The sequence below is a fragment of the Dermochelys coriacea genome, chromosome 6, assembly GCF_009764565.3.
Source record: "Dermochelys coriacea isolate rDerCor1 chromosome 6, rDerCor1.pri.v4, whole genome shotgun sequence".
In the NCBI taxonomy this organism is placed as follows: domain Eukaryota; kingdom Metazoa; phylum Chordata; order Testudines; family Dermochelyidae; genus Dermochelys; species Dermochelys coriacea.
In genome coordinates this window covers 4,384,753-4,399,477 of record NC_050073.1, presented here as the reverse complement: position 1 = coordinate 4,399,477, position 14,725 = coordinate 4,384,753, and the positions used below count along the sequence as shown (strand labels likewise).

General features: G+C 49.3%; 2 protein-coding genes across 8 annotated transcripts in view; both read left to right on the top strand.

The window, feature by feature from the left end:
* The window catches only part of LOC119856526 (zinc finger protein 572-like), a 568,866-nt gene that overhangs the window by 465,021 nt on the left and 89,120 nt on the right, over positions 1-14,725 (top strand). The gene's annotated exons all lie outside the window — the stretch shown is intronic.
* Positions 10,679-14,725, top strand: part of LOC119856507 (zinc finger protein 436-like) — a 29,752-nt gene continuing 25,705 nt past the window's right edge. For both annotated transcript variants that reach the window (XM_038404074.2, XM_043517252.1), the window contains exon 1: positions 10,679-11,773. The gene's annotated coding sequence lies outside the window, so the exon portion shown is untranslated. The remainder of the gene's footprint in view (positions 11,774-14,725) is intronic.

Genomic DNA, 14,725 nt, shown 5'->3' with positions numbered 1-14,725 from the left:
TTGGACTCTATTTATTTGCTCAATCAATTGGCACTCAAAGGACACAAGGTCAGCCCCACTAAGCTGCAGTGGGCCTGACAGGAGGTAAAATACCTCGGGTATACGCTGGGTCCTGGAATATATAGTTTGGATTCCAAACGGATAGAAACTATAGTAAATATCCCATTTCCCACCACTAAGCGGGGTATGCGCGGCTTCATTGGTATGATTGGGTTTTGTCACCCTTGGATTATGTCGGCAGGGGAATGGCTGAAACCTTTGCATGATCTAACTAGAGAGGAGGCTGAGGAGCCCCTACATCCTAACCCTGAGTAGACAAGAGCCTTTAAAGTACTGAAAGAATCTCTTGTTCGAGCTCCTGCATTAGGGCTGCCAAACTATAGCAAGCCATTTGACTTGTACGTACAGGAGGTAAAAGGAGTAGCTTCTGGAGAACTAACACAATCATTTGGAAGTGCCCCTAGACCTCTGGACAATTGGATCCAGTGGCTAAGGGTCATCCAGGCTGCCTTAGGAATGTGGCAGCGGTTGCTCTATTGGTAGAAAGGGCTCAAGAAATTGTTTTGGGACACCCTTTAACGGTGCACAGCCCTCATGCTGTTGCAAGTTTGTTAAATTCTCGGCAGCACAAACACTTAACGAATCAAAGACTGTCCAGATACAAGGTGACTCTGTTAATGACTCATGGAGTTACCTTAAAGAGATGTGCAAATTTAAATCCAGTTTCTTTGCTACCTCATATTGATGGTCAGGAGACTGTACATGACTGCTTGCAAGTCCTGGATCAGGTATCCACTCCATGACCTGATTTTACTGAAGTTCCTCTATCTAATCCGGAATTAGAATTGTTTGTAGGTGGATCTACTTTTGTACGGAATGGAGTTTGACATTCTGGGTATGCAGTTACTGATGGTCATACGGTATTAATAGGGAAACCGCTGTCACCTGGAACAAGTGCTCAGTCAGCTGAGTTGCAGGCTTTAACAGCTGCCTGTTGGTATGCTAGAGGAAAAAGAGTTAATATTTATTCTGACTCTAAATATGCTTTTGGCATGTGTCACGCCACCAGAGCCATTTGGAAGGAGAGAGGATTCATTACTTCTTCAGAGGCACAAATTGCTCATGGTAAAGAGAGAGCTGAACTACTGCAAGCTATTCAAGCCCCTAAAGAAATTGCAGTTATTCACTGCAGGGCTCATACCAAAAACACTGATCCTGTATCAGTAGGTAACCGCTTGGCCGATGAGGCTGCTAGAACTGCTGCCTTACAAAGCACTCAACTAGATTTACGTTCATTTCTTTTAATCTGGCAACAGCAAGCCCCAGATGGTCAGAAAATGATCTGGGAGAAATGGGGAGCTAACCCAATTTGACAGGAATTTGGGAATGCGATGGTCATTTTGTTTTACCTAAAAGTCAACAGAGCGCAGTGATGGAACAGATCCACAAAAACACGCACTTGGGAGCAAATAAAATGGCCCAGGTTATTTTAAGACAGTTTGTTTCCCCAGGACTTCACGAAGTCGCCAGAAGGACAGTAGAAAAGCGTGCTCTGTGCCAGCAATGTAATCCAAGGGGTGTAAATAAGCAAGCACCATCTGGGGGGGGGGGCGCAGGTGGGCTCATAGACCTATGCAGCATGTACAGATTGATTTTACCGATTTACCTCCCTCTGAAGGAAAGCGGCATTTATTAGTCATAATAGATCAGCTCACTGGATGGGTGGAAGCTTATCCCACCACTCGAGCGACTGCAACTACTGTATGTAAGGTGTTACTTAATGAAGTTATACCAAGATTTGGCCCCCCTGAAATAATTGACTCAGACCAAGGTACTCATTTCACAGCAAAGATCTGTAACAAACTGACCAAAGCAATAGGAACAAAATGGGCCTTTCACGCTCCCTGGCACCCTCAGAGTTCAGGCCAAGTGGAGCGGATGAACGGAACTCTAAAAAATCTTTTGACAAAATTATGCCGGGAACTCAATATGAGATGGACTAAAGTCCTTCCTCTAGCTCTCTATACCATTTGAACAACTCCGAGTGCCAGAACTAAACTGGCACCTTACGAAATCCTGTTTCGCTCCTTTGGTATCAGTTCCCAAAGATACTGATATGACCAAAGCAACAGAGACTTATGTAAAAGACAGGTTTCAGAGTAGCAGCCGTGTTAGTCTGTATTCGCAAAAAGAAAAGGAGTACTTGTGGCACCTTAGAGACTAACAAATTAGAGACTAACTTGTTAGTCTCTAAGGTGCCACAAGTACTCCTTTTCTTTTTATGTAAAAGAGTTGCAGAGACATCTAGTGACATTGCAGCAATACTCTGCACACTCCCAGTCCTTACCTTTGTGGGAAGCTGTTCATTCTTTTTTTACCAGGTGATGCTGTGTGGGTAAAAGCATATAAGAAGACTCTGCTTCAACCGCAGTGGCTAGGACCCTTCGAAACTCTTCTGGTGAGTGTTACTGCTATCTGAGTGAAGGAGCTACCCACCTGGATCCATCATACCAGAGTCAAGAGGAGCACCGCTAGGGAATCTGACCTGGAAAAAGGTTCCCCAGAAGCAGACGGCGTTGGACTTCGAGGGAGCTATGCACATTCACCCCACTGTGAACCGGGTGAATCAGAAGCAGATGACATTTGTGCTCAAGACAAATGGACTGCCACCCCTTTGGGCGACCTGAATCTCCAACTGCAGCTGAAAAAACCTTGAGTTGGTGGTGTCCTCTCAGGGAAGGATGGCCCCGTTTTCTAGCCTGGGTTCTTGTGTTTTTAATCTGTTTGTTGTTTGTTATCTTTCCTTTCTGGTGGTACGAGGTGTAGAGACTATAGAATCACACAGTCCTAACACATTTATACCTCTTGCTCATGAAACGAAAGCTCGTATGCCAGCCCTACATAATACTTCATGCTGGGTGTGCTCATTAATGCCAGCTGATAGCCAAAAAGGTCTTCCCATGGTTCCTATTCCCCTTAGTGCAATGAATATGACCTGAGCCACATCCTGGAAGGACTCCTCAGGCAATTTAAATATTACTTGGGCTGATATCGGCATCCTTGAAAGCAGGTATCTAATAGTTTGGAAATGAATTGGTCAATGGTGCCTCTTAAAAGAAGGGAAAATACCTTTAGCTAATAGTGAGTGCAAAGCCTACTTTAATGGCATTCATTTTGGGAGTAAGAGAGGTCCTAATAGCTCTCTCCTGAATGGGGCAACTCTTGTACCTCTGCATGGCATAGTTTCATGGGTAACAAGTGCAGTCTGCATGGGGAAGAACACTTTTTGTATAAAGGTCACAAATTGATTGAGCATTACATTATAAATTGCACGCTTGAGTATAACCTGCCAAATCATACTATGTGTTTATGCTCCACTAATGCCTCCACAGCTAAATTCTCCCTCCTCCCGTCTTGGACCGGATGGTACAAAATTATCAATAATACCTGGTCCAAAGTCATTCCTACTCTTTTTGGAGTATACTGGTATGTGTGGTAACAAGGCATACCTAGCCCTCTCTCCCTCATGGAGTGGATCCTGCTATTTGGCTTGGTTAGAACCACCTGTAGTTTATCGCGCACATCTTCCTAGAGGGAAAATCCGAAATGTAAGAGGGGCCGAGGAAGATGTTAAGGACTCTTGACCCCTTACTTGGCTACTTCACCCTAAATGATTGAACGGGTGCTTGTGCGGGATTCATCTTCGCCTGTGGAGGTGCCACCGGGCGTATTGGAGAAGGAGTCATGAGACTTCAGGGAGTGTTGGAGACAATGGCAAATACTACTGCTGATGCCTTGGTAGATTTGGCAACCAAACAAAAAAAACTAAGGCAGACGGTTCTCCAGAACCGCATGGCGTTAGATATTTTGCTGGCCTCTCAGGGAGGAACATGTGCGTTAATCGGGCAAGAATGCTGTGTATATGTTCCGGATGTTTATAACGCCACCTGGGAAAGAGCAAACCACCTTATACAAGTTGCAAAAGACCATGCAGGAGAGCGGGTCGACTCGTGGTGGAGCAATTTGGTCAATTGGGTTCCAGACATAGATGGCTGGCTACATAACTTGCTTCGCAGTGCTGCTGTAATTGTCTGTGACCTAATAGTTTTGTATGTTATGTTAAGATGTGGCTGTTGGATGGGTACCAAGTTATGCCCTACCAAGCAGTGAATATTTCCAACTCACTACTCACAGTGGCCAGTGTGTCCCAAGAGTTCCCCTACGGCACTCTGAGGACAAAGGGGGGACTGTTAGGTAAGAATAATTAAACATGAAGCAGTTATGCCAACTGAACCAAAGTCAGGCCAATAAAGGTTGCTGGGAAAGTCCCTGAACAAGATAAGTAGAATGAAAGAATACTTGTTTAAGTTGCAGGGAGTGAGATGGTGGAGACCTGCATTCCTGCATTTTTGTACCAATGTTCTGAGAACGGTTTGTTTAGATAAGGAGACACACTGTCTCCACTCCCTGTTTCTGTTCTATGTCTGCTCTTAACTCCTCATCTCCTGTTTGACACCCATACTGATAAAAAAGTTTGGTGAGGCATTACGACTTGCTAAAAAGCTATATACGATAGGGGGACAGGTATGCATGCATAATAGAGAAAGAGAACTTTTACCTAACATGGGGGTGGGCTGCTTAATGAATAATCTGTGACGGGAGGGAACTGTCTATAAAAACCTACTAGTTTTACCTAAGAGGCAGCTGGTTCTCCTTGGAGACGGGCCGCTCTCTATTGTTGTGTGCACTCTTCAATAAAGAGCTTGTGTTAGGACCTTGCTGGTGTTGCCTGTCTCTCTGCGGTCAGACAACGAACCCGGCCATCTGGGGTTCGAGCCCCCTTTTGGGGACACTGGGCATGGCCACTAGGTAACTCAAGGGGATGGAAGACTACGAGTGTCGATGAAGCCCCCTTGCTCTAGGCCCAAATGGCGCCCCCCTTCCCTTTTCTGCCCGGAGATACTCACAGCAGTCACGCTAAGGAGTTTGCAACAGTTTATTGCAGGCGCAGACTGGCTGAAGCAAGATTAGGCCAAGCAGGACAGGAATGTTAGATAAGGCTGCACAAATAACTCCATATATGGGGGAATAGATGATAAAAGGAAAAAGGGGAACTGGCTGGTATACCGGATTGGCTATATGGGCAGCTTGCTATTGGATAAGTATGCTAAAGAATGAATGTATAAAAATATGTTTAACTGCTTGCACTGGTGTACTCCCTGTACCGCTTGAAGCTTCAAATAAACTTTTCAACTTCTCCACCCCGTTGTGATTATTGGGTGACGCACACCGGGCAATGAATCCAGCTGTTGCTTGCCTCAGGCACTCTGTGCCGGCAACAGTTTTTGGCATCCAGCGTGGGGCTCGAGGCTACAACACAAGCCTTGCCCGGATCCCTTGCGGGGACCGGCGGGCGAGGACTCCGACTGACGCCCAGTGCACACCGGTGTGATTCCTGGGGGCCTCGGAGGGGCATAGCCCAATTGGCCCCGTAGGACACAACGGTGCAACTCTCCTGATAAGTGGAGAAGCGCCGTGTGCGACGGTGCGGAACCGGTCCTTTGGATAAGGTAGGAACCTTTTGAAATCCGGATTGTCTGCTCTGTTTTGAACCTGGGGACACCCAGAGTTACCCTGTAGGCATGGGACAGGGACAGAGCTTGGGAGGGAGGGCACAGTGTACGCCCCTAGAGTGTATCCTAGCAAATTGGAAGGTATTTGGATCGGATCCGATGACTAAGAATTAATTAAAACGATACTGTACAGTTGACTGGCCTCAATATCAATTAGAGGACCAGGAGTGCTGGCCACCAGGAGGGTCAATTAATTACAATACAATCCTCCGGGACGTCTGGGCCCGCAGGAGAGACGACTGGGTCGCAACCAGTGTGCCTTGTGTAGACAAAAGGTACACTGGAAGAATGAATGCCCAGAGAGGAATGGAAAGGGGGGCGCCCCTATGATGGCAATGGAGGAACAGGAATAGGGGTGTCGGGGGGACGGACCGCCCTGCCCCCGGAACTCCGAGTAAAGATGCGGGTGGGAAGTTCGGAAATAGACTTTTTAGTAGATTCTGGAGCGGCATGTACTGCTTTGAATCGACCCCTTCAGTTGCCGGTAGCAGACTCCCTTACCGTGGTGGGTGCCACAGGCAGAAGCACCAAGTGCCCAGTGTATGTCCCAGTGGATGCGCTTTGGGAAATAGGACTATATCTCACAAGCTGGTCTATCTCCTCGAGTGCCCGACGCCTCTGCTGGGACGGGATCTGCTTTGTCGCCTAGGCGCCATCTTGCAGTTTACTCAAGACAAAATAACCCTTACCCTACCCCCCGAGAATGCATGGATCATGACCCTTACAGTTGAGCCCTCAGCTATGCAAGCCCCAGAATGGAGCCTGTGGGAAGACCGGGTGTACCCTCTAGTGTGAGCAGCGGGGGTCCCAGGAAAAGCTACCCATCAAGCCCCGTTAAGGTTCAGCTCCTGCCAGGAAAAGGCCCAGTGAAAGTTAAACAGTATCCGATTGCGAGGGAAGCCAGAGAAGGTTTACAGAACACTATAGATCGGTTCCTAACATATGGAATCCTCCGGGAATGCCAGTCAGCCTGGAACACTCCCATCCTGCCCATACGAAAATCTAACGGCACGTATTGCTTGGTACAAGATCTGAGGGTGGTTAATGAACGGGTTAAAACTCTGCACTCCCTGGTTCCAAATCCGTATACCTTACTGGCTTCTGTAGGAGGCCAGTATACCCATTTTTCGGTCCTTGATTTGAAAGATGCATTCTTTGCTATTCCCGTAGATACCTCATCCCAAGAAATCTTTTCTTTCGAGTGGGAGGACACAAAAAGGGTTAAAAAGCAACTATGCTGGACAGTATTGGCCCAGGGATTTAAAAATTCCCCCACCCTTTGTGGCCAGGCTTTGGCCAGGGATCTGGAAGAGGAACAATGAGGAGGGGGCTCTTCTTCTTCAATATGTAGATGATTTGTTAATTGCTACAGTGGGCCTAACCCCATGTCTCAAAGCCATTGTGGGTCTCCTGAATTTTATTGGCCTCCGAGGATATCGGGTATCGAGAAGCAAGGCTCAAATTGCCCTCCCGATGGTACAATTCCTGGGGTTCCACATAAGGCAGGGGGAGCGTCAGCTTTCCAATGAGGAAGGAGGCTGTCTGCCAGGTTCCCGTTCCCATTAATCGTAAACGCCTCAGAGCCTTCTTGGGCATGGCGGGGTTCTGTCGGATATGGATCCCGGAATTTGGACTGTGGGCTAGACCTCTGTATGATTGTGTAAAAGAAGCAGATCATGACCCCTTCTATTGGACCCCAGAGGCCGACAGGGCATTTAAAATCTTGAAAAGGAAGTTGATGGAAGCTCCGGCTCTGGGCCTCCCGGATCTCACTAAGCCGTTTCAGTTGCATGTACATGAACGAAAGGGGGTGGCCCTAGGAGTGCTCACACAGTTGTTGGGAGCATGGAAATGTCCCGTGGCCTATTTCTCTAAGCAGCTGGACCAAGTGGCAAAGGGATGGCCAGCGTGCCTGCGGGCAGTTGCAGCCACAGCCCTGATGCTGGCTGAAGCTGAGAAACTAACCTTGAGAGGGACAATACAGATATATACCCCTCATATGGTCCGAGCATTACTGGATGCAAAGGGAGGCCTTTGGCTCACCCAGGCTCGGATGGCTAAATACCAGGCTAAACTTCTAGAGAACTCTGAAGTCACCCTACAGTCTTGCCCCTCTCTTAACCCCGCCACCCTCTTACCGGAGACTGAGGAACAGGAACATGATTGTTTAGAGATCATAGATGCCCAATACTCTAGCCGTCCGGACTTAAAAGATATACCCCTCCTAAATGCAGATCATGAGTGGTATACTGATGGTAGCAGCACTGTGATAAATGGGCAAAGGAGAGCGGGCTATGCTGTCATAACCCTCCATGACACTGTGGAAGCCAAGAGTTTGCCCACTGGGACCTCTGCCCAGCTGGCTGAACTAGTCGCCCTCACCTGTGCGCTTGAACTGTCGAAAGGAAAGCGGATCAATGTTTTTACCGATTCAAAATATGCCTTTGGAGTGCTACATGCTCATACTGGCTTATGGAAGCAAAGGGGAATGCTGACAGCTCAAGGCTCCCCAGTCAAGTACGGGCCCCAAATCCTCCGGCAACTAGAAGCAGTACAACTCCCCTCGGAAGTGGCGGTGGTACACTGTAAAGCCCATCAAAGGGAAGATCAAGATGTGGCCAGGGGTAACGCCCGGGCAGATAGAGAGGCTAAGCATGCTGCCACCCTGATATCCCCTCAGACTGAGAATGCCCATATGCATGCCCTTATCCCATCTGTGGGGGTGCTTCCGACCCCCCAGTACTCTGGGGAGGAGAGACAGCTAACTGACAAACTCGGTCTCCAGGAAAAGGTGGGATGGCTCCATTCTCAGGAAGTTCCTCCTACCGAAGGGCCTGATCCGGCCAGTGTTACAGAAATTACATCAAACCACTCATGCTGGCAGGGAAGCACTTATCCAACTGATGGGAAAATACTTTATAACTTCTGGACTCCGACTCATGGATACCCAGGTACAGGCGGACTGCTTTGTCTGCCAAAAGAATAACCCCCGACCAGGACATCCAGGGCCACCCGCCGCTCTGGAACCCACTCCGGGCTCCAGATGGGTGTGGCAAATAGATTTTACTGAGTTTCCTCGGACCCAACGGTACAAATATCTCCTTGTCTTAGTGGATCGATTCAGCGGATGGCCAGAAGCCTTCCCATGCCGCAATTGCACTGCCAGGACGGTGGCCCTTAAGTTTGTTAAGGAGGTCATTCCTCGCTTTGGACTTCCCCAGTGGATGGAATCTGACAACGGGACACACTTCACATCAAAGATCGTCCAAAGCATCTTGAATGCCTTGCAGATCCCCTGGAAACTCCATACGCCTTGGAGACCGCAAGCCAGTGGCGTAGTAGAGCGTACCAATCAGATCCTTAAACGACATCTCTCAAAAGTGTGCCAAGAGGCCTCCCTGCGATGGCCTGATGCCTTACCCCTCGTCCTGCTCCGCATCTGTGCTCTCCCAAAGGGTAGATTAGGGCTTAGTCCCTTTGAAATTATGTTTGAGAGGGTATGGCCTATGAATGGCACACCGGTTCTGTCAGGGGAGTGGGAGCTGAGTAATGGTTTTTTGTCTCAGTATATGTGTTCCCTGTCTGCTGTTCTCTTGTCTCTTCACAGGTATACTAAAGACTCCCAGCCTCTTCCCTTGGACTCTCCCGTCCACTCCTTACAGCCCGGTGACTCTGTGCTTGTTCGCACCTGGAAAGATGAGCCTCTCCAGGAAAAGTGGAAAGGACCCTACATCGTCCTGCTGATCTCCCATACGGCGGCAAAGGTCAAGGGACACAAGAACTGGATCCATCACTCGCGTCTGAAGGCAGTACCCACCCCTTCATCAACAGAGCAGTGGACCGTCCACCCCGTTGACTCCTCATCTAGTGACGATCTTGGGCTAAAGTTACTGGTTAAGAGACACAAACAGCGGGCACCTTAGCGCCAAAATGGGCCCACTCAAAAACTGCAAACCCTGGACTGGGAGGACCCCGGTAAAAATTAATCATGTAACACTGTTATTTTCTATGCTGTTATTTCTAAACTGTGCATATCGGGAACATAATTCTTTTGTTTTACTTGTGCACCATGTTGCTACTTTAACAAACCAAACTGATTGCTGGGTGTGTGCTCCGACTCCACTTTCCCCCAAAACAGGAGTGCCCCTTGTCATGCTGTCCTTAACCCTAGCAGAATTAGCTGCCACCAAAGAGCAGGAAAGTAGAAACCGAATGGACTCATCGTTCTGGGATAAGATCTCTTTGCAGCAAGCTACCTACCAGGATCAGGAGTATTCAGTTGCAGTGCTCACTGAGGGAGTGTTTTGTTTTACCCGAAACCGATCTGATCACTATAGGCATCCTGTGGGAAGGAGCTCCTGTGTTATTACACAGTGGGCCGATGGATATTGGATAAAAACCGAGAGGGGAGGTCAGCAGTGTGGATGTAATGGTTCCTCCCCTTTTGGGGAAACTCTTACGAATGATCCTTCCACAAAAGGAGGGTCAGGAAATATAAATTGCTGTTCAGTTAATATTTCCACTATAGCAGGCCAATGGTGGGTTTGCAGCGGTCCTTATGGTGAGTGTAATTTGAATGGCACAATTAGGAATACCCCCCCTTGTACCCACTTGGGAGGATGGGAAGCCCCCCTAGGAGCATATGAATTGTTTGGAAAAACGGCCTTAAATATCCCAGGAATCCCTCTAAGAAACAGTCCTTACTGGGCCCTACAGGATCACTATTTTGTATGTGGCCGAAAGGCTTACAAGGTAATGACAGCCAATTGGACAGGTAGCTGTTATATAGCTCATGGAGTTCCTCATCTTTCAATAACCACCACACTGCCCAAAGGAAAGATTAGGAATGCCCAAGATACCTCTGTTGAGTCACGAGAGGAGACCCTGCGGCGACTCAATGCGGCCTTGGAGGGCAATACTAAGAATCCCCTCACAACTGAAAAGCTTACAGGGTGCTCCATACTGGGAATTGTGCCACTGATTACTGGGCCAGCCATAGCATGCATAGGCCGCTATATTGTAAGGCTTCAAATGGTGCTTGAAAAAGTCGCCTTAGAATTAGAGGACTTGATTCGTGATCTAGGGTCAGCAGTAGTAACATTAAATAAGGAGGTACAGCAGCTCAGAACGTATTCCCTCCAAAACAAGCTGGCCTTGGACTACCTTTTGGTAACCCAAGCGGGTGTTTGTGCCCGTCGGGTCCCGATGTTGTGTATATGTAAATGACAGCAGTTATGAGATTTATGATAAGGTGGTACAGGCTGAGGCCCATGCCTGAGCCGGAGCACAAGCTGCTTACACTGCCCCCGAGAGCGATTGGTTGCAAACCTTGTTTTCAGGCTGGGGTTTGTCATCTTGGCTTGGTGGTTTATTTAGTCTGTTGTTGAAAAGTTTTCTTCCCGTCTTAATCGTACTGATGGTGTTATGGTGTGCAATCTCATGCGTCAGAGCCCTTATAAAAAACGTGATAATGCATTCCCTTCAGGGCTACCACAAAGTGCTTATGGGAGGTCCCCTGGTAAAAAGATAAGAGCCCAAGTGAGAAAACTCAGAACCAAGGCTGTTGAGCATTCTCAAAGGAGAGGGTTGTTGGGGACACCGGCCATGGCCACTAGGTAACTCAAGGGGATGGAAGACCACGCGTGTCGGTGAAGCCCCCTCGCTCTAGGCCCACATGGGCCCCCCCTTCCCTTTTCTGCCCGGGGATACTCACAGCGGTCACGCTGAGGAGTTTGCAACAGTTTGCTGCAGGCGCAGAGTGGCCGGAGCAAGATTAGGCCAAGCAGGACAGGAATGTTAGATAAGGCTGAACAAACAACTCCAGATGGGGGGACTAGAGGATAAGAGGAGAAAGGGGAACGGGCCGGTGTACCGGACTGGCTATACGGATACGCAGGACAGCTTGCTATTGGATAAGCGGGCCAAGGAATGAATGTATAAAATACGTGTAACCGCCTGCACGGGGGGGGCAGGATTGGAGTCTCCCTGTTCCGCTTGAAGCTTCAAATAAACTTTCTTACTTCTCCACCCCGTTGTGATCATTGGGCGCCGCGCGCCGGGCAAGGAATCCAGCTCTTGGCTGCCTCGGGCGCTCTGTGCCGGCAACGCCCCGCCAACGGGATGAACCCGAGCGCACGGAGGTAGGGGGTTGCGGGCAGCGGCCGTTAAAGGGGGGGGGGAGGCACCACAGCCCTGGGGGAGGGGAAGAGGGAGGCGGGCGCTGCGGTAGATACGGAGAGGGGAAGGCGGGAGGCCGTTACAAAGCCGGGGGGCGGGAGGCGGAGGCGGAGGCGGAGGCCGCAGCGGTTCCAGAGCGGGCCATGGGGAGCCGGGCGCCGCGGCGGTTACGGAGGGGAGCGGTGGAGGCGGGCGCCGCGGCCGTTACGGCCGTTAGGTGGGGGGAGGAGCAGGCGAGCGCCGCGGCCGTTGCGTGGGGGGAGGGGCAGGCGGGCGCCGCGGCCGTTACGGCCGTTACGTGGGGGGAGGGGCAGGCGGGCGCCGCGGCCGTTGCGTGGGGGGAGGGGCGGGCGGGCGCCGCGGCTCTGGGCTGAGCGCGGGGAAGCGCCCGCGGGCGCCCCGCTCCCCTCAGCAGCCGGGTCCCCGTCGCTGCCCGGCCGGCTCCGTCCTGCTCAGCCTAAGAGCCGGGCGTCCCGAGTAACCCCGGCTGCGGCCGCTGCCCGGCCTGGGGGTGACCCCGCGCCCTGCTGGGCTGGGGGGGCCGGGGCGCCTCCTGCCAGTGGCCGAGGGGACCCCCCCGCGCTGGGGCGGGGCGGGGCGGGGCGGGGCGGGGGGACGAGCAGGTCGCCGGGGGAGGGGGACCATCTGCCCTGGCCGCAGTCCTAGGGCGTGGGGGGCAGAGGGGTCCCCCCCTTTCGGGGGGTGCAGCTCAGCACCCGCTTCCCGAGAAGCGCCCCCCGCGCTTGGCCAAGGCAGGGTGTCCCCAGCTGCTAAAGGAGACCTGCCCCCACGCACCATCCACCCCCGCCCCAAGGTGCTAATGCTGCGCCCTGGTTTCAGCGTTTAAAACAATCCGGATGCGGTTCCTGTGTCCGCACAAAGCCTCCGAGCCTGTCCCAAGTGTGAGCTGCCTGCTGCTCTGCCTTGCCCTGCCCGCGTCCCCCGCCCTACGCGGCGTTTCGCTCCTTTCGCCGATTTACTTGCAAACTATTATTGGATGACTCGGAGCATCCCCTCATTTACCTTCATGAACATCGTGCAGGTGGATGTTGTGCAAAGAAATGTTGACAATGGGGCTGTCAAGCGATTGAAAAAAAAATCGTGATTAAAAAATTAATTGCGATCAATCACACTGTTCTACAATAATAGAGTACTATTTATTTAAGTATTTTTGGATGCGGTCTACATTTTCAAATATATTGATTTCAGTTACAACATAGGACACAAAGTGGACAGTGCTGACTTTTTATTTATTTTTCATTACAAGTATTTGCACTGTAAAAAACCAAAAGAAATGGTATTTTTCAGTTCACCTCATACAAGTACTGTAGTGCAATCTCTTTATCGTGAAAGTTGAAGTTACAAATGTAGAGTTGTGTACAAAAAAAACTGCGTTCAAAAAATAAAACGATGTAAAATTGTAGCGCCTGCAAGTCCATTTAGTCCTACTTCTTGTTTAGCCAATTGTTCAGACAAGCAAGGTTGTTTACATTTGCAGGAGATAATGTGGCCCATTTCTTGTTTACAATAAAAAGAAAAGGAGGACTTGTGGCACCTTAGAGACTAACAAATTTATTTGAGCATAAGCTTTTGTGAGCTACAGCTCACTTCATCAGATGCATGCAGTGGAAAATACAGTGGGGAGATTTATATACACAGAGAACATGAAACAATGGGTGTTACCATACACACTGTAACCAGAGTGATCAGGTAAGGTGAGCTATATCCAGCGGGCAGGGGACGGGACAAAAAAACCCCAGCCTTGACAAGAACATGAGGAACAGTAGGGGGGAAATAAACATGGGGAAATAGTTTTACTTTGTGTAATGACACATCCACTCCCAGTCTTTATTCAAGCCTAAGTTAATTGTATCCAGTTTGCAAATTAATTCCAATTCAGCAGTCTCTCGTTGGAGTCTGTTTCTGAAGTTTTTTTTTTTTTTTTGAAGAATTGCCACTTTTAGGTCTGTAATTGAGTGACCAAAGAGATTGAAGTGTTCTCCGACTGGTTTTTGAATGTTATTTCTTGACGTCTGATTTGTGTCCATTTATTTTTTTACGTAGAGACTGTCCAGTTTGGCCAATGTACATGGCAGAGGGGCATTGCTGGCACATGATGGCATATATCACATTGGTCGATGTGCAGGTGAACGAGCTTCTGCTAATGTGGCTGATGTGATTAGGCCCTGTGATGGTGTCCCCTGAACTCAGAAGTTACCTACTACAGGACAGGCCCAACAAAGAAAATAACAGAACGTCACTAGCTATCACCTTCAGCCCCCAACTAAAACCTCTCCAGTGCATCATCAAGGATCTACAACCTATTCTGAAGGATGACCCATCACTCTCACAGATCTTGGGAGACAGGCCAGTTCTTGCTTACAGACAGCCCCCCAACCTGAAGCAAATACTCACCAGAAACCACACACTACACAACAAAACCACTAACCCAGGAACCTATCCTTGCAACAAAGCCCATTGCCAACTGTGTCCACATATCTATTTGGGGACACCATCATAGTGATACTGACTAACATGGCTGCTACTCTGATTCTTGTTTACAATGTCACCTGAAAGTGAGAATAGGCATTCTCATTGCACTATTGAAGCCTGCATCACAAGATATTTTCATGCCAGATGTGCTAAAAATTCATATGTCCTTTCATGCTTCAACCACCATTCATGCTGGTGACAGGTTCTGCTTAATAATAATATAAAGTGGTGCGGACTGATACATGTTCATTTTCATTATCTGAGTCAGATACCACCAGCAGAAGGTTGATTTTCTTTTTTGTTGGTTCGGGTTCTGTAGTTTCCTTATGGGAGTGTTGCTCTTTTAAGACTTCTGAAAGAAGGCTCCACACCTTGTCTCTCTCAGATTTTGGAAGGCATTTCAGATTCTTAAATGTTGGGTT